Source organism: Neopelma chrysocephalum, unplaced genomic scaffold (genome assembly GCF_003984885.1).
Source record: "Neopelma chrysocephalum unplaced genomic scaffold, ASM398488v2 Primary Assembly neopelma1_59, whole genome shotgun sequence".
In the NCBI taxonomy this organism is placed as follows: domain Eukaryota; kingdom Metazoa; phylum Chordata; class Aves; order Passeriformes; family Pipridae; genus Neopelma; species Neopelma chrysocephalum.
In genome coordinates, this window is record NW_020897714.1 from 13,366,235 (window position 1) to 13,390,542 (window position 24,308).

General features: G+C 37.7%; 1 long non-coding RNA gene across 2 annotated transcripts in view; it reads left to right on the top strand.

The window, feature by feature from the left end:
• The window catches only part of LOC113966321, a 68,411-nt gene that overhangs the window by 38,234 nt on the left and 5,869 nt on the right, over positions 1–24,308 (top strand). For both annotated transcript variants that reach the window (XR_003533778.1, XR_003533777.1), the window contains exon 3: positions 21,130–21,212. This is a non-coding gene — a long non-coding RNA (uncharacterized LOC113966321). The remainder of the gene's footprint in view (positions 1–21,129; positions 21,213–24,308) is intronic.

The following is a 24,308-nucleotide window of genomic DNA, read 5'->3' on the forward strand; positions in this document are numbered from 1 at the left end:
TGTGTGGGCTGAATCTATCACTGTTCCAGTTTATTACAGTTCCAGTTCAGTTTCTGATATTGACATCACAAATAAGTTTTATTTACTATTTTGTTATTTAGTATATTGTTATTTAAGGTGTCTAAATACACTCGGTTGTGTCTGTCTTTATTACTACTGGTATAGATTTTGAGTCAAAGGGGAAAATCAAGTTAGTACGTTTTCCTTTTCTCTCTGTCCCCATCAGTTATCTCCACCTTTTCTGCCAGTATTCCCTTTATGCACTTTTTTGTGTTTTTTAGTCTTCGTTATCTGACATCACTAGAGTACAGTAAAGTGAGCTGCTTTACCTTTCTGCTCAATTAAGTATGGCTTCCAGGTAGTTTTATATATTTACAGAGAATTGTTATCACCTAACTTTGATTTTAAAATTGCAATTCTATGCTGATAGGTGATTCTGCAAAATACTTTATTCCCCTTAAATGTGTTCATTTTTTGATATCATGTCTGTATCTGGATGCTTTAGTTTATTAAAAAAATGTAAAGAAAACAAAAAGGCCCTACAAAGACAAAAATCAAAGTGTGTCCTACTGTTGGCTGTCAAAAGCTAAGAAGAATGAGAAGTAACTGAAAACAAGCAAGCTGGATTTAGTCCATTTTTGGTATAGCATTTATTGACATTATGTACACAGCTGCAAGTTATCCCTGTGCAAACTCTTTGGAGGCTCTTTGTGCTGATGAAATGGAGAATGCAGTTGGAATATGATGAAATTACTAGACAGCTGAGCCAGAGTATCATCTTAGAAGATGTGTTTCCTTTTAATTAATGATGCAAGGAAGGAACTGTCATTCTGCCTGAGATCCTGAGACAAGTTGAAGGATGTGGTTCTTCATTTTTAACAAATACTATATTTTCATTTATAAATTATGGGCCCCTATGAAGCAGTAAACACAGAATCCCACCCCTGGTGCTATTTTTTAGAATTCATATGGCAAATGCACTTCAAGACATGGTACCACTAACAAAGCTGTGTCTCCTGTAGAGATCTGTGGTGGTGTGTATTCCCTGAACTGTTGTTTAAGCCCTTAAAGCTGATCTTAGACAGGTTTCTTAACTCTGTGAGATCTTACATTGCAATTGTTCTCTTCATTTTTAAAAGCTAAGGCATTTATTTATTTATTTTACTTGAAGCTTTGAGCTAGGTAGCCTAGTGATTTCCATAAGTTGCTTCTAATGTAAGGACCATGATATTTTTGAGGCCTGGAATATGCAGCTTGGTTTTTGAAGCAAGGTGTAGAGTTGGTTTGTTTAGGCCTTTTGGTTTTTAAGTTGCTCTGTGGATGGACACCTGGTTTCCCTGTCTCAGGGCTTCAAAACTTTCTGCTTCCCTCTGGGTGAAGAGGCTAGCAGTGGTTTGGGATAAAATTGTTTTTAGCTTTCCGTACAACTCTTATGGACTTCCAAGTTTACCTTAGTTCAATTGCTTCTCTAGCATCTGTCAGACTGCTTTCAATTTTTTTTAGCTTCCCACCCAAGTTAGTAATAAAACCTCAATCTTTCTCCTCATCCGAACCCACTTGCTGCTTCTAAAGTTGTCAAATTAGTGCTCTGTACTAAAGTGTCTCCGTAGTGCTTTTAAATTTAATTGTTAATCTGTAGCTATAAAAAATCACTTTTATGCCTGCCTATGCAAAATATGGGCAGAATTAATACTTCACTGGTTGTTGTGAAAGGCTGTATAAAAACCTTCTAGTAGTTGTCTTCCTTGCCATTTCCTCTCTTCTCTGCTTACAGCTAACAACGTAATTGCTGACCTTTTGGACATGTGCTGAGATTATACAAAAGGACCAGAGTGTTCTAATGGCTTGCTGCTGCTGGGGACGGCTTTCATGCCTCCTGGGTTTCTTTCTGGGAATTTTGTCCTTCCGAGCACTGGTTTTTGAATCTGATGCTTGATGAATTGCTACAGTTCACTACACTGTTAGAAAATTAACCTATGGAAAGAAGGGGGAAAAAAGTAGATTTCTTTCTCTCATTTTAACAGTCTGGATCAGTTTATTTAAGAGAATTGGGCCAAGAAGAGATCCTGACTGCATTTCTGGGATCTGAGGAGCTCCAATGAAGGATGGACCATCCCTGTCAGTGACTATTTGATCAGCATTGTAGAAAAACCTTACTCTTCCTCAACAGATTCTTAAGATGGCTGATATGTCAATATGGGCTGGGATGATGCTAAGTATGTCTATCAGGTACTCTAGGTTTGGCACAGTGCTTGTAGTACTTTGCTATCTGCCTGATTTTCTCTGATTGCAGGTAACCAGACATACAGCTGTCATTTGAGCACACAAAATCAGTGTCTCTTCACACAGTGGGTTGAGCCCAGAACTCTGTGTTATGCCTGTAAAGTGAGAATAAATTCTTTAGTTGCAAACATTCCCTCTCTTTGTGGCAAACAAAAACTGTCAGAAGTCTAAACTTCATTAGCCATGTTTTTAACTGGTTTTAACCCCCCATGGTAAAAATCCAGAGTTCAGTAACATGAGTAAACATCAGTAAAATATCATTTGCCATTTCACTATGGGAACAGTGGATACTTCTTCCAACTCAGGAAAAAAGAAGCCAACAGTTGAAATTTTTAAGCCAAAAAAATTTAAAATGGGAAGTATTTTGCCTTTTAATATTAGGTACCATTGCCATAATCTAGTCTAGATCTCTCTCTCTCAACTTTGTGATTTTGTTTCTCAGAAACGCAGATCAGAAACACTTCCTTGTTTTCTAATACTGCAGAGTAATAATATAGGTTTAAGCATTTTATGTTTTTATTTTAACTGAGAACAGCGTTCCTTCTATCTGAGTCCTCTGTGTAATCCTGCCAGTAACTGCACTGTGACTTGCAGGCTGTCAACCAGATGATCATCCCTTAAATCTTTACCTCGTTTTACCACAGGAGCTCAGTCTACCATATTTTGACAAACGGCTGGTATTAAACTGCTGGAATAGATCCTGTTCACTCCATAGATTGAAACAGAGGTTTTTACTTCCTCGTCTGCCACTCTACAATTCTGCTGTCTGTTTAGCATATGCTAGAGCCATATGTAAGAAAGGGAGGTGTTAGCTTTTTCCTTCTCTCTGTGCGTAACCTGGGAAGTTATGGGTGATGTCTTGCATATATGAGAGAGGTACCGACTGCAATCCGTATGTGATCAGAGCAGGCTGAAGTTCTGTGCTGCGATCTCACAGCCCTATAGATGAGTAGTTAACAGTCCTATCCTACTGTCTTCTTGCTTGCTGAATGTTGTGGTTTAAAATCATTCATACGTTCAAGGGTAGTTTTGGAGATGGCAATACAGAAGAAGGAATGAGTTTTGGAGGTGGGAGCTGGAGAAGGATGGTGAAGGGGATGATGCTACTGAAACATACATTGCTGAAAGAAATATTTGTCCCCTGCTCTGAGATTCACTGAAGTAGATCATCCATTTGCTTAGCAGGTTGCTGGCACATAATGAAGAAAGTCATTGCAGTGTCATCAGCAATGAAAGACCATCACTCACTCACTTGGGGAATGAGAGATTCGGGTTTTGAACTGTCTGTTGAAGTCTTGAAACTCTTCTCACCCCATCCCAGCCTGATGACACTACTGGAGGAGCCTGTGGCTTTTTAACTTTGACTTTTTGTTTAATGAATTGTCAAAACGCTTGTTTGATTTCGTTTTATTTCTTAGAAGGCACACTTCTGAGTAGGGATTCCTTCCCTTGCTTAGAAGCAGGTGAAAAATGAAAAGTGTGGCTTCTGGCAGGGGAGACCAAAACCTAACGTGTCCTTATAGGGCAGAAGGAGGACACTTAGGGGACGGGGCTGTCATCTCTGTGCATGTCTGCTCATTTCTTTGTTTCGTTTTTTGAGCAGGCTTTGATGTGTAACCATGTGTTACGTGTAACATGTTTTTTGTTTAGAGCTCACATAGCCTACTAAGGCATTAGAGTAAATGATTGATAAACTTTGTTATAAAGCTCTTAATTTCAGAAACTGCATAGGTGCATTGTGGTTACTTATTTTTCAAAGTTAACTAAACTTGCACGATCTAATAAGCAGACAAACTGCCTGAAGTATTATTGTTTAAATGTCTTTGGTTTCCCTACACTACTAGGCTTAAGTGCAAATAATGCTTGGAAAAGTATGTAGTAAAGCTTCTTTCAAATAGATCTTACAAATGATTTGACAAGAAAATCTCTCCCTCTGTACCATGGAAACTCTTGACTTCCATCAGTGAAAATTGTAAAATGATGATAATTATCTGGAACTTTTTGGCTCTGCCGTAAGGGAATGATAGTGTCACCTCACTAGTAATTTTGTTTTCAAGCTGATGATGGGCTTACAGACAAGAATATATCTTTACCATACAATGCGTGTAAGGTAAATGTGCATGTGCATGTACACAGTTATCTCTTATAACTTCTGAAATTTAAAATAATTGAAAAATGTCTGTTTCATGTCTTGGCCAATAATGTTTGTCTGTTCTCAAGGTAACTTAGATCCCAGTGAAAAGGTTTTGATGTTCTTGAGAATGCTCTACATTCATAAGTGGAAAAGAAAAACTTAATAGTTTTTGGGGTTTTTTGTGGGAAGGACCCCTGATAAAAAAAAGATAGTTTTCATAAAAATCATGATGAATGTCTTTCTATAAGATTATAGGAATGGGAGAAACTATAAAAGTCTAGGAAGACTGGTGCATCACAGCACACTCATTATTTTTTTTAAAGTGTTTTATATTTGTGAATTTTGTGCGGGATCTAACCATGAAAGGGTGTATCCCAGAGTATTATGAATTCTAATAAATTCTTTGAATTATTGGTACTTCTGAAAGAGTTGAAAGTTATATTTGCTGAGGTTAACATACATTTAACTTGTATGTTCTCTGCCTTTCCCATTACATCTGAAACGGGGCAGGGGGAGGGGAGAGCAGAAGGGGACAGGAGGTGGTAGGTAATCGTATTAAACCAACACTGTTGCTGATCTGTGTCTGTTAGCAGCTATCTAAAAGTCTTTGAAGTTAATGGAGAGATTCTCACTGGCTATATATTGTGGATGGGATGCTTTGTGAATTCTTTCCTTATTGAGTCATTTTGTACAATTTACCGTAGTTAGTGTTTTTCAGTAATGTATTGCCTGCTTGCTCGCATCTGTTGCAGGGCCAAGAATATACTGTTGGCATTTAACATCTAGTAAAATTATTTTCTTTTTTTCAGAACAGGTTGTTCTTTGATATAGGGGTGTTGGAATTCATAACATTTTTGAAAATATGATTTAATGTAAGCCTCTGAGGTATCAGGAGGAACTTTATGCACTTCTTCTGTAATAGTATAAATTATTTATCAGTAAACTGTAATAAGGCTGCAGTCTTTAGCCTATAAAAATAACGGTTGTCATGCAGTCTGGAAACTTTAAACTGTTAACTGTTTTTCATTAATGTTCTTCCACACTTTTTCATTAGTGTTCCTCCATATGACCGTAAAAGGTCATACGTGTAATGAAGAAAGTGAGCTACAATTAAGACTCAAAAGAAGGAAGAAGTAGGGAAAACAAAGCTTGGGCAATTGTCTTGGTAGATTCAGGATGATTACTTTAAGAACATTCCTATGACTTAATTTTAAAATTTGGGCAGCTCTTTTGATTTTGCCTTTTTTTTTTCCCCTCCTCCCTCCCATCACATGTGTGAGGTTGTGATGTTCATATATGGTTCACATGTGATGCACGATCATGATTTTATTATCTCCTTTTCGCATTACCATTTTTTTCTCTACTTTGTGAGATTTGGGTTTTTAGTCATTTATCATTGTATCTTCTGGTGGTGTGTTCTGTTTCTCACTTTACTTATTATTTTATTAGTCTTCTGAAAGAGAATGAAAAATTTGTTAGTTTGAAAGAATAGAAAGAAAAAGAAGTTCAATTTGGGGAGATACCCTGATGATCAAGGAGAGATGGGATCTGTGAACCGTGGAAGATAAGAACTCAGAAAACTATGAAATTCGTAACCCTGCTGTATGTAGAATAAATAAGGTATTGTTAGACATGTCTACTTTCCAATCAGAACCTAAAAATACATTTTAGCAAGTCATTATTTGGTAAGTAAAGAACAATCTTAAAAGAAATAATCTATTTTAGTTTAAAATATTTCTAAAGACAACACATTTTATGCATTATAAGTGGGTTCAAGTGTCACATTTTTGATTCTGTAGAAGGGAATATCAACAATGTATCATTATTCATATAGGTTTACATAATAAACTAATTTCTTGCAATTTTAAACTTGGGTCTCATGATTCAGATTACTTTGCAAGCAACATGAAATGCATCCTTTTGTAGGTGCCAGTCTATGTTTACACCATAGATCAAATATGCAACATTAAAATGCATTATAAGCATATTACCCACTCTCATTATATGACAGAAGTGTGTCAGTGAAATTAGCAGCAACAAAAAAGACAAAGATTTTCTTACCTCTTAGTTGGAAGGTAGCAGCTGTTTGAGTAATTCCACAGAGGGATAACAATGACCAACTGACTTGCACGTTCTAAAGAAAAAATGATATCAAATCCTTTGAGGATGCCATATGTTCCATGCTTTGAGGCAGGTTGTGTATGCTATCATAGCAATTAGACAGACTGGAGACTCTGCTAAAATTTTACCCAAAATGCCAGCAGAGAAGTATTTCTTGGGGCTTTTTAATTGTGAACAGAGACGTACTTATGCTCCCATTATTTATTACAGTTATTAGTTAAAGTGCAGATTTTTTTTCCTCAATCATTTTCCATAGAGACCTATGTATAAATAAGCTGGTTTGGGGTGCAGTTTTGGTTTCTCTTTATTTTTTTCTAAATTATGATTAATTTTTTTTTAACTGTGGTGGTTATCCTTTTGGTTACAGAGAGACTGTGAAATAATGTTTCTTAGAATAATGCTGGCTTCTTTTGTCATTTGTGAACGAGGTATGAAGGATGCCAAGTCTGCTCAAACAACCTTGGTAATTGCCACTGAGAATTGGGCTATTCAGATGATAACTGGATCCATTTATCTGTTCTGTAGTTTTGTATTGAAGTTCTGTAGTTTGATGTGATTTCTTGCCAGACCTATTTTGATTTAAGAAACCCTGTATTGACCGGTTTATCCAAACTGGGCACATGTAAATAATCTGTGCTGATGTTTTGGAGATAGGTCACTGCCAAGCTTCGGATAGCTGAAAGCAAAATGCTTGTATCAGAAAAGATCTATTTGGGGCCATTAGGAAGCAGAAAGACCTATTAGCTGAAACTGCTATGAAGATGTTTTCAGTCTGTGCAACACAGTCTCCAGAGACCTGCCAAGACATATAACCCTCCGTTAACAAGCTGAGAGGTGGTTTGTCTAGGGATACCCATAAATACTCAGAGCTGCTATATCCATTTTGAAGCAAGGCCTTTTCTGCTGCGCAGGTTGTGTTATTTCTTTGCTTAATAACTGACAGCAACATTCACAGTGGCACTTGACTGTTCTTCCTGTGTCTTGGTTCTGTCTGGTAGTTCACAAAGAGCCTGTCTGACCCTCTAGGCATTTTGGCATTCAGCTTTTCTTTTATTTAAAGCACGTACCTTGTACATGTGCAAAACAACTCCCCAGAGCTTTATAATTCCTAATCATGGAATGCTTTCTAGTGCAGTATGCCGTATTGAGCACTGTGGTTCCCAGGTCCCCTTGTAGCCCTTCTCCCCTCCCTGACCCTCATCCAGAATTGCATTGAATCCCCAAATTGACTTCTGAAGTCAATAGAATTATTTAGGTTTACTGTTGTTTGATGAAGTTAGGAATTAGGAAAAGAGCTGTATAACCAAGGGCTTGCTTAAGAGGCAGTGCAAAACTACAGGCATGCAGTGTTGAAGAGTTTGAGGTCTGGGATTTTGTGGTCTGTTAGATCTAATAGCAGGAAAATCAGGGGAAGGAATGAAAGATCCCTTGTTTGTGATGCAGTGAAAGAGTATAAAACTTTGAATCAATATTGACCATCCAAGTCTAAAGGCAGTACAATTTGAAGGGTAATTTCAGTATTTGAGGATAAAAGGAAAAATTCTTTCTAAATGTTTTTACTTTGGGGGGCTTTTCCCCCCCTAGAGACAGATATTTGAAACTTTGAAGCTTACCATGACAGAACTAATATGAATCAATATAAACTAGCATGTTAATAATAACTAATGAAGTCAGGGGCGTGTGGTGAATACAGTTTTAAGCATACTGCTGTTTTCATGCTTATTATGTTGAGTTACATATGTATATACGCTACAGAAACTGAGCTGTATTTAAAATAAGATATGCAAATGAATTTTGGGGTTGTTTTTAATTTGTTTGTTTAAAAGATGCATCAACTAATGTTTGAAATGTCTGATATAATAGTGTCGTATTCTACATGACCTCAGTTTTATGCACTTATCTGGTGTAAAAGCAGGGAAGGAAAGCTTCTTCCCTTTATTTATGTGTTAGGATTTTCTACATTTTCTTTCTTTCTACGTCTTCTGATTCTCAGATGTTGTGAGCACTGACATTTCTGGAAAGGCCACTGACTGTCAGGGACTGGGGGTGTGATGGTCTCTGGATCTGTCTCCATGGCTGTGGTATCAATTCTTCAGGGCCCCTAACAGCCAGTCAGGGTGAATCAAGGAATCTGCTATTAATGGCTATTCCCTTGAAATGTCTTTGCTTCTGCTGAAGAAAAAAAAGTCAGGGACGCAGGCAGTCCTTGAGCACTGGCATTGCTGTTGCCTGCTTTAAGGAGCCATGGCAATCACAAGGAGAGCATCCTGGGGCATCTCAACTCTGAGGGTGCCATCTGCATGTCTCAGCCAAAAAAGCATCTGACAGGAAGGTGGTGGCAGGAGGTGTTTGCTCATGAGGGAAAACTCGGTCCCAAAAGGAAGGGAGGGATATAAAGATCCTCACTGGGTTGGGGGCATCTGAAGTGAGGGGATTGCTTACCAAAGGAGTTTCTTTCCTCTTAAGGAAAGATTATTGCTATTTGTCTTAGCAAAGTGATAGTGGACTATCTCCTTCACTTTTTACTTAAGGTATTATATGCTGTCATCAGTCATTTTCTTCCTCAGAAAATTACATGCAGTCACTTCTTACTCTAAGTCATGGACCCAAAGCAAGGTAGGGCAATCTGGTAAAAAGGACTAAGTTTAGGTATTGTAATATCTTCTTTGTTACACTTGAGAGGTCTTTCCTGCTGAAATGAAATTTAATTGAAGTTGCTGCCTGGATACCTCACAAACACTGTGTGTCAGGCTGGGAGAAACTCCCTGCAGCACTGCTGTTAAAGGGAGCGTTCTGGGGTGTTTTGACAGCAGGGTCAGTTCAGACCCAGGACCTGGGAGTCATGATATTTTGGGAAAGAGATTTATAGAGGGCTACTGGCTAACTTGGAATTCAGTGAGATCCTTGGCTTCAGTGTTGCCTATGGTCATGCCTTACTTCTAGTTTGGAAGGCCAAAAATAGCCCAGCATCCTCTAAAGGTGACTGATCTTTAAGAAACTAAGCAAGTAAGCACATAAACCAGTTCATTGCCTGCTGTTTTACCAGGTGACCTCCACAGAAACAGGATTGTCTCAACAAGTAGCTGGAAGGGAACTTCTATAGCAAGTCAAATAAACCCAAGGGAAAAGTAGGTGGTTGTCCTGTCAGTACAGGGGTAGGGGGCAGATGCAACTGGGCACATGCACAGTGAAGTGCCATCTTACTCTGCATAACAGCTCTCATGCTTCCAATGCTTTCTTCAAAGTTTTGCTGCTTCGTCAAAAAAGTAAAATTAACCTCCTAATGAATGAAAAAAAAAGTAACATAAGTATACAAAAACAGTAGCAAATGAACATGACCTTTAATTGTCAATATAGAGAGAACTGTACCTATACAAATCTAGGTGTAGGTGAAGAGGAGCAGGCATAGTATATGTGTAATATTATTTAGGAAGTTGTGATTTGCATTATAGGGTTAAGATTGTGAGGCATATACAAGAGAGAAAATTAGAGTTCAATGTTTTGGATCTTATGCCATCTGTAATAGTTTTTTTCCTAGTATTTTTAGTACCTGGCACTGTTTTACTGTTGTTTCTCTGTAGATCTGCTACCTTAATTGCAGCAGGAGTTTATACTGTATATAAAAGCACTAAATGCTTTTCCTCTTATAGTGTTTGCTATTGACTTTATACATGCTTCTGTATGTAAAACAAAATTAGATTTCCTAATACATCAATAGAAAACTGTTCAAAAAGCAGACTGATTAATAAATGGTCTAGTGTTTCAGCATTTATGCATACCATTTCATTTTATCTCACTGTGAACTGACAGGTTATGACAGGCAATTGAGAACAGAATGCAGTTCAAGTTCTTTTATGCCACTGATATGTCTGTTAAGAGGTAAAATACTTTAATTAAAAAGACAGCTGAAATCTTAGCTTTCATTTTCTTTGCTGTATCAGATTTTTATGTTGCACTTGTAACTATAACTATTCTTGTCTTTATATTACATGTCTATTTTACAAAATCTTTTCTTACTAAAAAATTTTTTTTTAATTTCCTTCTGGTTGTTATGTTTAGTTTACTATCTCAGGAAGCAAAACGTGTCAACACTAATTCCACAACCACCTGTTTCTTGTTTCAAATTTAAACTAGCTTAAATTAGGCTTTCTATAGCACACATTTAAGGCAAAAGCTTACCACCATTCTGATCATAGATTCGTCATTATATGATTTTGGTATTGTAGCTGGACGTGACTGGTATAAGAATTGATCCACATTTTCTAAAATTTTCATGTAAAGTAGAAGGTTTATTAAGGAGCTCAAATTGTTTTTAAATAGGTAAAGCTGGTGAATTTACTATCAGATAACTTGTACTTGTATTATTCCCTACATATTTGTGCTTGGATGTCATATTTTAATTTCACTGTTTCGGAATAATTATTTTTAAACAGTTCTTTTGTTGCAGTACAGGTAGTCAGGGCACTTAACACTATAGATCATCCTGTTTGTGTCATCTACTGATGACCATGTCAGGCCTCTTTTCTCTCAGTGACTAGATTGATCCTTTCCTCAGGTCAACCATCATCTTTCTTTCTCTCTTTTTATGTCTGAGAAACAAAAGAAGGGGGGGAGAAAACCCTCAAAACAAAAGGCAAGAAAGAAGGCCAAGACTGCGTTGAGGGAGTGGGTGGAAGGGCAGTGGGAATGGCAGAGCAGGTTTCAGACAGACTTTGTCCTATGAGACTGTGAAAATGAGCTAGAATAATCATTCCAAGTCTCCTTCCAAGCAGTGGGCTTCTCCTCATTGCGAGATGGATGGTGTGCTTAGCTGCCTCCCTATCTGGACTTGCATCCAACAGCAAATAAACATGAGCATATGCAGACCATCGCTATTATTTTCATTGTGCATCTTTCCTTTAACAAGAATTGCTATTGGGTTTGTGGATCAAAGCCCAGCTACCCATATTCTGTCTTTTTACCAGCTCCTTGTGTTTAGGGAGAGAAATGTTTCTGAAGGAGGCAGCTCAGACATCAGAAAAAATGACATTGGTGGTAGAATTGCTTCTGCGGCATTGGAAAAGATCATTCTACTTAGTTTTGGAAGCTACAAGAACAAAGTGTGCTTTCCCTGTAATAAGGCCTTTGGCTCCTTCATTTCTCTACACATCATCACAGAGGGTCAGGCAAGGAAACATAGTGGTTACTTCTCTGGATCTTTGATAGTTCTGTCACCTCGGTTTCTAAAAATTGATGAGTCTGGCAGCTCATTCATTCCTGGACATTTTAAAAGACACTGAACATTTGTTTCAGTGCCCTGTTCTTCAAAATCTTAGGTGACTTTTGAAGGTGACTACAAGGAAGATGAGCAGAATTGCTTCATGCAACCGAGTTTTTCAGCTGTTGCTTGCTTTAACAGCAAGAAGACGCCGACTTTGTACATAAATTCTTTCCTTTTGCAGATGAGAAGCATTGCCAGCTTCCAGCTTCCTCTTGAACGTTTGGAAATTCTGTTCTTTGGAGACTGCTACTGGTCTTGCAATTAAAAAAGAAGTTGAAAATAAAAAGAGAGGTTAACATCTCAAAGGTTGCAGAGCCCTGCTTTTGATCCTAGAATACTAGTGTGGGAGCCTTGCTTTGGTTTCAGATTCCCAGGGGACTCTCCACTGAGAATGCTCTATGATTTTTTTCAAGTAGCATAACAACTGCCATTATCTTATGGCAATAGGTCAAGAAACCTAAGAACTGTAGTAATTTCCCTCTTCATTTTCAGTTAAATTTTTCTTTTAATTTATTGAGTGGATTTTCTTTTCTCAATCATGTTGGTCAAAATCTCTTCTGAACTACTTTCTATATTGTTCCCTCCCTTTAGTTTGGGTAACTTTTGCAACTTCTTCTGAAAGCTTTGAATCTAGCTTGGCTGCTTGGAAATATTTTTGGTTAACATCTATGGTAAAGTTGACTCAAATTTGAGCTTACTATTGCTAGATGTGTGTGAAGATCTTGCTATTGGAGAACCTTTAATAAAATGCTAGGTAACTTTTGGCTGGGGAAAGGGCAGGTGTAGGTAAGCATGCATTGGGGCAAGAGAAGGACCACGTGAGCTCCCAGGGCTCCTCCTTGAGATTGCCATGACGTTCTGCAGTTTTGCCCTGTGTTTCTTGGGGTCAGAGAAGGGTTTCCTGGGCTGTTGGCTTTTCTGCCAGCATAGTTCAGTATTGCAGCAATGAATGTCAAGCCTAAAGTAGCTTGACAACTAAATGCTTTGAAGGCTCTTTATCAGTTTCAAGAGGGTAGAGCTCTGGTGCAAACAAGAAAGGCTTATTGCTCAGTTGTTGCTTTACTTGAAAATTTTATCCGCCCTGGATATGGGTGCAGTTCCCAACAAACTAAATCTCTCCAACAAAAGAGGCCTGTATGTGAGAGGGAGGGAAGGAGGGGATGACTAAGGGTGTGTGTGCATTGGGAAAATGATTTCACAATTGTTTTGCCTCTGTGCTTCCTGATAGATGGCACCATATTGCTAACTCTCTGAACTGCTTGTCATGGAGAGGGAAAGGAGCAGGCTATGACAAACAACTATAACAAACAAAAGTAATTTTTCTTTGTGTCAGTAAAACTGAATAACAGAGAAGCACACAGAAGCATAGCAGAAGCTCCTTTTGTAAGTGGTTGGTTTCTAATGAGTTTTTGTTATTTTAATTGAGTAACACTATTTTCAGCGTTAACAAAACCCAAAAGACTCTGACTATGGCCAGGAGAGGCATAAAGAGAGACAAACTGATTAATTCTAATCTTGTCCAGTGTGAAAGACTTTATATATAGTCACTATGATCTCTACTCTGACTTTTTAATCCAGGGTCCTGGGAGCTGAATAGCAATTCTGATTGTTCCAGAATTCTTCTGCAAATCCATATTGATACATCTTTTGCAAAGGTTCCCTTAGATCCCCCTCCTGCCAGACTTCTGTAAGTCTCTGACTTGCACAGATATAATCTCTGAGCTATCTGTAGCGGATGCCAGCATTGTATGCGTTTATAATTGTGTAGTAAAAATGTAAGGAATGTGACTACAGACTTTCCTGATAGTGAGGGCATGTTTCCTATTTCACTGAGTTTTGCAGGCAAGGGTTGATCAATGTGGCTTTGTTGGATTTTAGATTTTTTGGTTTTGGTTTTGTTTGGTGTTTGATTTGATTTGCTGTATTTTTTTTAATTTTTTTTTGTTTAATAATGAAGAATTGAATGGCAGTATGGAAGTTAATAATTCTGTGAAGATCCTATAGTTTCCAAAGCTTATAACTTATCTAGGAACATCCAAATTTCCTCTCTTTATATTGACCTAGGACCTACTTGGATCCTTGTAAATGCTGTATCATTTCTATTGATACATGTCAGGGTTCTGTTTTTTGTACATCCATTATCACCTGTTACATAATTATTTAAGAAACTTTACCAGATGGGATGGAAGGAGGAAGAAAAATATGTAATGTGTTCCTAGGGGAAGTAGATTGTGGGTTTCATTTAGTTTCATCTGAATGCTAAAATCTGTGTCTTCATTTGATAGAGATAGTTAAGATATGTTAGCTCAGCTTCCCAGCTGAGTGAAGGGATACTTCTTCTTATACAGTGCAGGAAAACAATTTTGTTCTTTTTCTAGGACAGAGAAGGGAGATATAAACATTAGAAAGCCTGTGAAACAGATGGTGATTTAACTGGTAAAGTTATTACAGATAGGATGGTAGTCATTCAGGCAGAAGATGTGCAAATAATTATAGCTTCTCAGGTGCATATGCATGATACAAGCTGTGTTACAGAGCAGGTCAAGCAATCAGTTTTACATTCATATCCTGAGCCTCAGTCATTTTTGTCAGATCACTCTCCTGTGAGCTGCTTATTCCGTCAGGGCATGGAAATTATTCTCAAATGAAGAATGTTTGTTTGGCAAAAGAAGCAAGAAATTCAAACTGGTTTGACCTGTTTCTACATGACCAATGTAAAATTACTTTTATTCTAGTTGGGATATGGTGGTGACTTATTCTTTGAAATACAAATGCAATTTTTAACTTTAGTAAGGCAACAAAAATATTGCAGATATTTTTATGTGGAAAAGAATATACATAATATTTTTCACTGTTCTTTCATGTTTCTAAGGTGCTTTTCATTAGAAATATCCTAGTTTTCTTTTTAAGCTTTCATTTATAGGTATGGGCCTGCCTATTTTGTCATTCTCTGTAGAATCTATTCATTAGCACAGTGTCATGTAGATGAATCTTAAAGTTCTTTGGATAAAGAAAGAAAAAGAACATTTCCAAATATTGAACCAGGTATGAATTGATGTACCATAATCTCCTTGAAAGTGCAGAAAGCCCGAGACAGGAACTTTGATCTTTTGGACCATTCTTATTATTTCTTTGGAGTGTCAACGCTCAAACTGTGTGATAAAAATGTCAGTGACAATGTTATTCATTTTTGTGTTGATCGCGTTCACAGAAGTATTCATCAACTGAGCCTGTTTCTCAATCCCAGGTCATATATGAAGCACTGAGTTGTTCATCCTTTTTTTTCTGTGCAACTGCCAAAATTTCCTCTTGCTACAATGACATTGATCGTGCATTCTTAAAACTAAATTTACTTATTTACAACAAAATGTTAAGCAGGTGTGTTTATGCATTTGAATATGAAGTTCTACCTCATGTAAAAAGAAAAGAAGGAGATCAGCAGTGCCCTCTGTGATGGAAGAAAAGCAAATCGAATTTAATATCAGGGAATATTTTACTGTCTTGCCAACTCACATACAGTTCAGTGTAATTTGTCAGGAGCTGTGGAAGTACTTCCAATTGGTCTGGTAAAGTACCACAATTATAGAAGACTTTGACAAAAATCGAAGCAGAAACTATCTAGCCAGGTTCAGGGTTAGAACTGACAGGTGAGAGCTTTGTAGTTCCAATCTGTTTTAAAGTAGCTGATGATCTAGAAAACCTGAGCAAGATTTAGGTGGGGGAATATATGTGGGTGCCAGTAACATGAATATACTCCTTCTCAAAGACTCTGATAGTGTTTGGGTAGTGCTTCTAGGTTTGACATACTACAGATATGTGGGAGTAACATAACCAAGAACACCTTGCCTGTGAAATAACTCTGTAATGCTTCAATAGGAGATTGAATGGGTAGACTGTTCAGGAGCTCCAGCAGCCTTGCTTGTGCCCGGGTGCTCCTCTGGCTCCCAGAGGTAAATTGCCTGCAGGGAGTGGAAGAGGAAGATGCTCTGGAGGAGGTCTAGGGCAGTTAGCAAACTGCCTAGGACTGTAATCGCAAAAAAACCAGGTAACTGCAGAGGTGGCCATGATGAACAAAAGTGATAAAGGAAATGTGACTAGACTAGGCTTCCATTTAAATAAGTAGAATTCAGCAGACTAGACATGGAAGTAGAAGTCAGCAGAAACAAAGTGAAAATTACCTGCTTTTTTCCCCAAACACTGCAGAATTTTCATCCTGGACTTTGTAAAAGAACTAGTACATGTTATTGTAGGAGCAATAAAATAAGTAGATTTGGGCATATAGCAAATCTATTATGAATGTTCCAAAAAGAAAAATCTAAACAAAACCTAAGCAAGCCAATAGGAGACATTTTACAGAAAAGAATTGTTTAAGGCTTGAAAGTAGTGCGAAGTGGGATAAATGCTACAGGGGTTTACTAATGGTACATTGTGCCAGGTGGAAAGGATATCTTTGCTAAAATTAATGTATTTCTAGACCAAGGAGGTGTGGTTGACGTCATCTGCCTGTACTGGATATCTGGATATTAATAGTCAAAATTGGAAAACTGGGAATCTGTATAAGTAATATAAGTGATTAGCTAAATGACAGTGCCGAGTGAGAAAGTGCTGAGTTGTGTAGGTGCCACTACTGGAGTTCCCTAAGGATGAGTTTTGTGATCAGTCTTAACTTTTTCCTCAAGTGGCTTACTTGGACACTGAAAGTAAGAGAAAGTTGATGAAATTTGCTGATGAAGAGGAAGAGAGTTGAGTCAATTAGCTGATCGTTAAATAAGGCACTGTTATTATACATCAGTTGGAAAGAGAAATGAAAATCATATGATGCATTTGAATTTGTTTCTGTTCAGCTGTTTTGTACCAAATAATGCACATTTTTAGTTTGTCATGACCTTAGCTGCAGTTAGGCTCAGTGTCATAATAGATCCTTTTCTTTTGCCAGTAAGAACCTGGCAGGTATGCACAGGCATATCTTAACTTAATCTTTACGTGCAAGTGAACCCTGTAGTGCAGTAATATGAGGAAAAAAGGACAGGAAAGTGTTTTGGGAGACTTTACCCTGTGTGCCCGATGGTAGGAAACAAGAATTCTTTTGCAAATAAAGCTGACTACCATTAGATTTGACACAGTGCTGAATGGCTTGCAATGTGAGCTTGCACACAAGCAAGAGCAGAACATTTTTCCTGTAGAATCAATTTGTGAGAACAGATCAGAGAGAAGTAGAGAGAAATGGTACAAAGGGGAGACCGAGAGAAGGGTGATGCAGATAAGGAGAGTGAAGAAACCAGAATATCAAAGAGATGGAAGGGAGAAAAGTATAAAGATGAGCAGGGATAAGGGATGCTCAAAGAGAGGGATGAAAAAAGAGGAGAGGGCATGAGGGAAGACAGGCAGAGGAAGGTTTGCATGAATGCCAGTAGGAGTTGCTGAGAAAAGGCTTGTGTGCACTGCAGTGGCAGAGGAAGGTACAGGATGGATGCACGTACTGGGGGAGGGGGAGAGGCAGTGAATACACTCAGCAGGAGGGGGAGAGAGATAGATTGCAAACATGCATATAGGAGTGGTGGGGAGAAATAGTTGATGTACACAGCAGGGAGAGAGCAAGTGAGAGAGAGACACAGCAGATGCACACAGCAGGGGGGAGAAATGCATAGAGCGGGGAGGGGGAAGCAGCACAGGGAAAGTATCAAGAAGCCTCAACAAAATTTAACAATAAAAGAACAAGAAATAATAAAATTCATGATTTGGACATTTATCATTATTTAACACAGGAAATCAAGGGAATTTGAAGGGAATTTACATTACTAAAAATTTTAAGCACTTCAAATGTTAATAGTGTTTAGTTTGGAATAAGACTATGCTTGACTTAATGAATTCCTCTTTACATTTGTAGTGAAGCAGATGTCTGCTTTCTGTGTCTGACAGGGGACCCAATCCATTGGTTTTTGACGTCAGTAGGATTGGGGCTTTTTCAAGGGCATGCATTTATCTTGTCAATGTGGTCTAACCAACCAGCCTCACTTCTCTGCTCTGGTCTCACACAGGTGAGGAAGGTGGGTGGAGGCATTGTCACCTAAACTTTGTGAAATCTAACAGCTGTCAGATGCTTGTCAATCCTCTTAACCCATGTTTGGGCACCGATCCCTGTTACTCAGTGCAGCACACAGTTGAGGGGAGGTTGCAGTTATGTGCCTCTGTGTGTGGCTTGTAGAGGTATCTGGCACCAGACCAGTGGCACAGACAGGGTTTGACCACCCTGATGATAAGTATAAAGCAACATCAATAACAGAGCAGTCAAATCATAAAATAGGTTAAGAGACATTTTTTGGAGGATTTTTTTTTCTATTATTGTATTAGATGATGTGTATCTTTTCCCAGTTTCTGTGGAAAATATGCAAGATAGCTCCAGCAATTTTTATGAGCACTGGTATGCATATGGAAGGGACACTGCCATTGGAATGATTTCACTATTACATCTACACACGAAGTTGCTTCTCTGTGACTGAGCTGACAATTTAATATACAATCTATAAGGGAAAAAAAATAACATGGGAAAAGGAACTCAAAGGGAGACACTTACATGAGGAACTGAAGGTTGAAGAAACTGTTTCTCAACAAAGCAGGGTTTCCTCAGCAAAAGAGAGGGCTTCCCTGTGGAAGAAACAAGGTGTTGATGGAAAATTTGGCCTGTTTTTGTGAGTGGAATCACAAGAATATACTGAAGATGGGTATCAGTATGGGCTGTTAGGAAAGTCTCTTTCTCCTTCAAGTGGTTTATAGCTCCTAAACCAGTTTATTGCCATTGCTGTATGAAAGGCATAGTGCTGATAGCAGGCTTTTAAGGGAGAGTTACCAGTGTCCAAATTCATAGGACAAGGTGAGTACAGCCAGTGTATCCATGCAGGCCCACATCTTTGATCAGGGAACAGGAGTACGAGGCTTAAGTAACTTCAGTGAAAAGTAGAAGTATAATGGCTGGATTACTCTAAGGTGGAAATGTGATAGAAGACATGCTCAAAAAGCAATAAGTGCTTTTATTCATACCGCTGTTTTCCTCTCGTCTGAATTCTTTCTTCTTCTAAAAGCTCAGAGACAAAAGATTTATTCAAGTTTCATTTAACTTCTGCCATATGTTCTGTGCTTGCTGCTGCCCTCCTACAATGTAAGGAGCTTTATGGAATGCTGTGGTCTCCGGCCAAGTAGACGTGGCAAAAAGGGAGAGTAAGTGGGTGAAATATGTGGGTTTCAAGAGAGAAGATGTCAGAGACTGATATAAAAATGCCAGTACTGTAGATCATACTGAGAAATCAGGAAGTTCTAGAAGGGTCTGTTTGTCTTGTTCAGATTTGGAAGGAGCTCGCTACTGATTTCCTTCTGTGGTAGTGAAGCCTGTTGTGATTTGACAAGCAATGTGGAAAAGCAGGGAGGGAGAAACTCCTGCCAAAAAGACTCATCTTTTTGTATAACTGGAATCAGAAATAAATATGGAGTGGTGGGACTGATATATTCAATTAGATTTTAATGTGTCTGAAAATGTAGTTCAGAGACAAGCTGGCCCTTCTGCTTCTGTGTGCATTGGTACCTGCTCCAAGGGTCTATTAGTGACCTTAGTGTAAGTGTTGTATGCATAAATTGCCTGTAAACATACTTCCCTCAGTCTCCTCCTAGCTCAGCTTTGTGAGTTTGTGCTCCTTTTTCTGAACTGGATGGGTAGAAGAATTTTGCTTAGACACTGCTGGAGTGGGGAAAGGTTTGTCCTGAACTGCTGTCATGACCATCCTCAGAGGCTCTGTTCTCTGGTAGTGCCAAGCCCAGGCTTCTTTTATTCTATGCCCTCATGCTGTTTTGAATACATTAGGGCATTACTGAGTCACTTGAGTGACTAACACAAATGCTGACGAATAAGAGCTCTCTCTTCCACAGATGTGCAACATTTTCAGAGTGCTGCTGTGGCTGAGAAAGAGGGAGGACCTTGCACCACTCCTGGGAGCTCTGTACAAAGCTGTCTGAAGCTGATGGGAAGATGTGTCTTCATGCTGGGCCCAGTATACAAAAAAGACTAAATAATTGTTTTCGAAATGCTAGAAATAACTAGGATATTAATACTGTTTTTTTCCATGTTACTATAGTAAGTTCTGTCTGTCTTTGTAGGTGCTTTAAATTTCTATGTTCAAAAGCAAAAATCCTGCTAGTCCAGATTTTTGGATGGGACTTGGAAAAAATCTCCCTTTGCATTCTGATAATTCTGGTTCATAACCAATGTCATCCTGGGAAAGCAAGGGTTATCTTGGGCAATTCAAGTGTGACAAGACGAGCTGAATCTTATTATCAGAAATGAAAAAATAAAAAAAGAAAGACTAAAATACAGGAAATCAGTAAATGGTGGTAATTTGAAAAACCAGTAGATACAGCTTCAATGGGCCTGTTATAAAAGCAAAAGCTTAGCTGATAGTTTCAGATGGGTGAGAGGTGATAACCCTGTGAAGCAAACATTGCCACTAAATAGAACCAGTGTATGAATGTTGTGGAGATGGGAACTCCATTTGGTTTTGTGTACCACATTTGCTCTATAATTCTCTGATGAAATCTTTGCTTTTCAATAACTTAGTTTAGTTCCTTTAAGATATGCTTATATATCCACAGCACAACAAAGTGTTTTGTGAAATATATTCTACCGCATATGTAAGTAATGCCTCGAAAAACCCTGAATCTTGTTTATGAAGTGACTGCTGTGAGAATTTCATTCTGGAGGGACAAGCTTTAGAAATACCTATAAAATACTAAACCCTTTGTTCTTCATCAGCTGCTCTATTGAAATTAATTTTATAGAATATCAAATTAGGTGCTGTTTGTTTAACTACTTGAACTGTAGGTGTTACATGCCAGATAAAGAAAAGTGTTTTGAATACAAAATAGCTCAGAATTAAGTCATTTTAAAATGAGAATGAATACTGTGAGAAAAGCTCAGTCCCCTTCAGCTCTGATTAGTGACTGCGTGATACTTAAAGGGATAGATTTGAATATTAATATGGTTGATGTGTCCTATCTTAAATCTATTCTAGAAAAATTAGAATTAGGAGTACAGCATAAATCACATCTCATTCTGTCATTTCATAAAATGTTCTGGGCTTTTTTGGGTTTGGAGTTTTTGTTGAGGAATGTGTGTTGTTTCTTTTTAACTTCAGCATTAGCAGTGTTGTGATTTAAATTATGTTTCATATTCAGAATGAAATTAGAGAACCTTATCTGGATGTTGATTGCAGTTTTGCTGATTTTTGTTCAGGACCACGTAGTATGCAGACACTACAGTTTGTTTTTTTCTCCTGTCAACAAGCAGAAGAATAAACATTGAATTCTCGTATGTGGTGAAAGCCTGGAAGGAAGAAACAGGGAGGAAGAGAGCAGAAAGTAAAATGGCAGGTAACGTAAAGAGAGCAGTGAAATGCAGCTGAATTTCTGTGCATTTATGCAGCACAAACCGGGACTTAACACAATGACGTGACAAAAATGTCAATTATGACCATATCACTGCTATGTAACTAAAAGGAAAGGCCTGCTCAGCTCTTGATATATAGCAATATATTGTATGCCAATACCTTGATTTTGGTTACACTATTGAAGCTGAATTTAGGTAATGTCATAATTACAAATATATTACAAAGAAAGAAAAAATAAAAACTTTATACATGCCTTCACACATATCTCATCATCAACATCTCACTTGACAGTTGAAAACAGTTACAACATACCATGCAGTTTTTAGAGTAATTTTTATTACATTATTAGAAGGATTTTTTGATGTATATTTACATCAATTAATGATACAATATACACAAAAAGTATCTTAGTGACCTTATTTTGTAATACTGGTTTGGATGTGGTCCTTTACCCTTTCCCCCCTAATATTAGTATTGATTACAGATTCTGAGAATCTTTTTCTGTTCTATTTTTTTTCTCCACCTAGTCATTGTATTAAATCAGTAAGAACCTTCCTTTCTGATGTCTTTCTGTCTGGGGACTTGGCACATGAGGGCATGAAGACAAAATTCAGAGCATCATCTTTCTTTATTGTTTTTCTTGTGACAAGTCTTTAACAGACTCTAGAGAAAATCAGTATATTTAAAAAAAAAAATAGACCTCTCCCCCCACCCCAAGGATTTTTTTTAGAAGATGGCTACAATGTTGACTTCCTGATATATGCGAAATAGGAAAAAAAACATTTTTACACTTTAAGAAATGCATGTTCTGTCTGTAAGCTGCATTGGATTGGAGTAGGATGGTAGCAATAGATTCTATTTAATATTCCTCAATTAATTACTTACACCATATTAATATATCATATTCGGTTCTGATAAATTCAGCTTTTCTTGTTTCTTAAACGTATTTCCATTTAGGAAATGAGTTAAAAATAAATATGACAGTTATGGATAAGGTAAAAATCTGACATTGGGCACATTTGTGAGAGTATATGACAATGAAGTAGTATGTCTGTTGAGAGAAATTCTTCCTACCCAGTTAACGGATAACTACCTTGTTCCTCTCTTGAAGGATACTCATGAGGATCTGGGGAGAGAAGAAAAGGACTGGTGAAATTCATGGCTTTTGTGATATCTTGTGATAGTCAACTCTTTAAACTAAATTTGTATTGTAAAAGCAAGTGTTTCTTTTCAAGGGGCTAAAAATGCATTACTACATTCAAAAATTACTTTTTATGTGTGTGGTGAGAAGAATTAGCCACTCATGTTTACTCTTCAGGAGTAGGAAACCTATCCTGTCCTGTATTCTGTGTTGTTTTCTGTTTGTCATTAGTCAGAGCAGGTCAGTTTTCTAATCACAGGTTGAAATGTCGTAGAGCATAAGACATGAGGAACGGGAATAAAGAAATGAAAACCATTAGTGTGTCTTTCTAAATCAGTGATAGGAATTGCTTTTGAAATTCTCAGTGCAATATTGTATCAACATTACAAAAATGTTGGAGAAAATACAGAAAAATCTGAGCATGAAAAGCATTTTTAAAAGGCAAAATCAAAAAAGGCTGAAATTTCTTATCTCTAAACAGATGATTTTGGTAGTCATTGTTAGCCTTTTCTATTAATAAAACATTATTCAGTAAAACAGGAAGGTGAGGTGATAAATTCCAAATGTTTTAAAGAGTTCTTCCAGAAGGCTGCTGTGGTATAAGAAATTGAATTAATAAAATGTGGTATAGTAGGACATAGTTAACAGTTCTTCAGCTTCTGAAGAGGGAAGTAGAATTGTAATTTACTCTGGATTTCGAACTATTTATTTGTCCAGTTCTTTACCAAACAGTCTTCAGAAAAACCCAAAGACAATGTAGTGTACCTAGATGACTTTCTATAAAAGGGCAGGCAGAACATACTGGAGCTTTTAAGCACAGAAGAGGTACATATATGGGAAGTGCTGTGGTAGAGGTGGATACAAAGATGATTGCTGCAGAGGGGATAAGTGGGGACTTATGACCTGGTAGGTTTAGACAGGGGGAAAAAAATAAAGGCTTTTTTTTTTTTCCCTCTGAACCACAGAATTTAAACTGCAGAATGCGTCTCTCTGCTTTTTTTGGGAGGTCTGAAGTACAAACTGATTTAAAAAGAGACTGGAAAATCAACAGAGAACTGGATAATGAATAGTTATTGAAGACAATTGTGTGGACACAACCTGTGACTTGTGAGATACTATCCTCATTGATTAATGACGGGTATTTTGTGCATTCCTTGATGGTAACAGCTATGTAGATGCACTAATATTCTGATCTGCTGTTGCATTTTCTAGATTTCCAATTTGTATATGACTATATGTACAGAAATACTTGCTTTAATCTTTTTCCAGAGCCTAAGAAAGATTATGAGATCACTGGCTGTAGTGTATCCCTGTAAAACACTCTCCATAAAGTATGGGTTGCTGTGTGGTTCTTTGTTACCCGTTTTCTATTTGATCAAGGTTCATTGCAACATCAAGACCAAAGGCGATAGCGTTTTGCTAAACTGGGTGGACACAATAATATTAACAGTTGTTCTTGCTCTGAAAAATACTCTAGGATGTTATGAGTAGGAATGTTTTGAAAAGTCAGCATTGCCTATTTTAAGGGGCACTTTTATTAAATTTTCTAGTGGTAATTACATCCCTGTTATGTTCTGCCTGGTTCCTGTTGATTACATTACAGAATGACGATTGAACCTCTGGAAACTTTGTAACGTATATACTGTTGGTGCATGATGTGGTAGAAAAAGCAATATCTTTCTGTATCCCAGTTCAGGACTGAGGAAATAAATGCACTGTGCAGTTTTGAGTAATTACTTGCATTCTGATCGTGAATTTGTGTCTCTGCCATTTATTTAAACATAAACAATTCTCTGGATGTCTCCAACACTTGGCTTTTCTTTTCAAAATTCTTTGGCAGAAGAATGCTTTCTCCCCTCTTTCAAGAGTTTAGTTGTTTGTCAACCTATCCAACCTGTCATTTCCTGAGAGCACAGATGGGAGCAGTCAGAGCAGAAA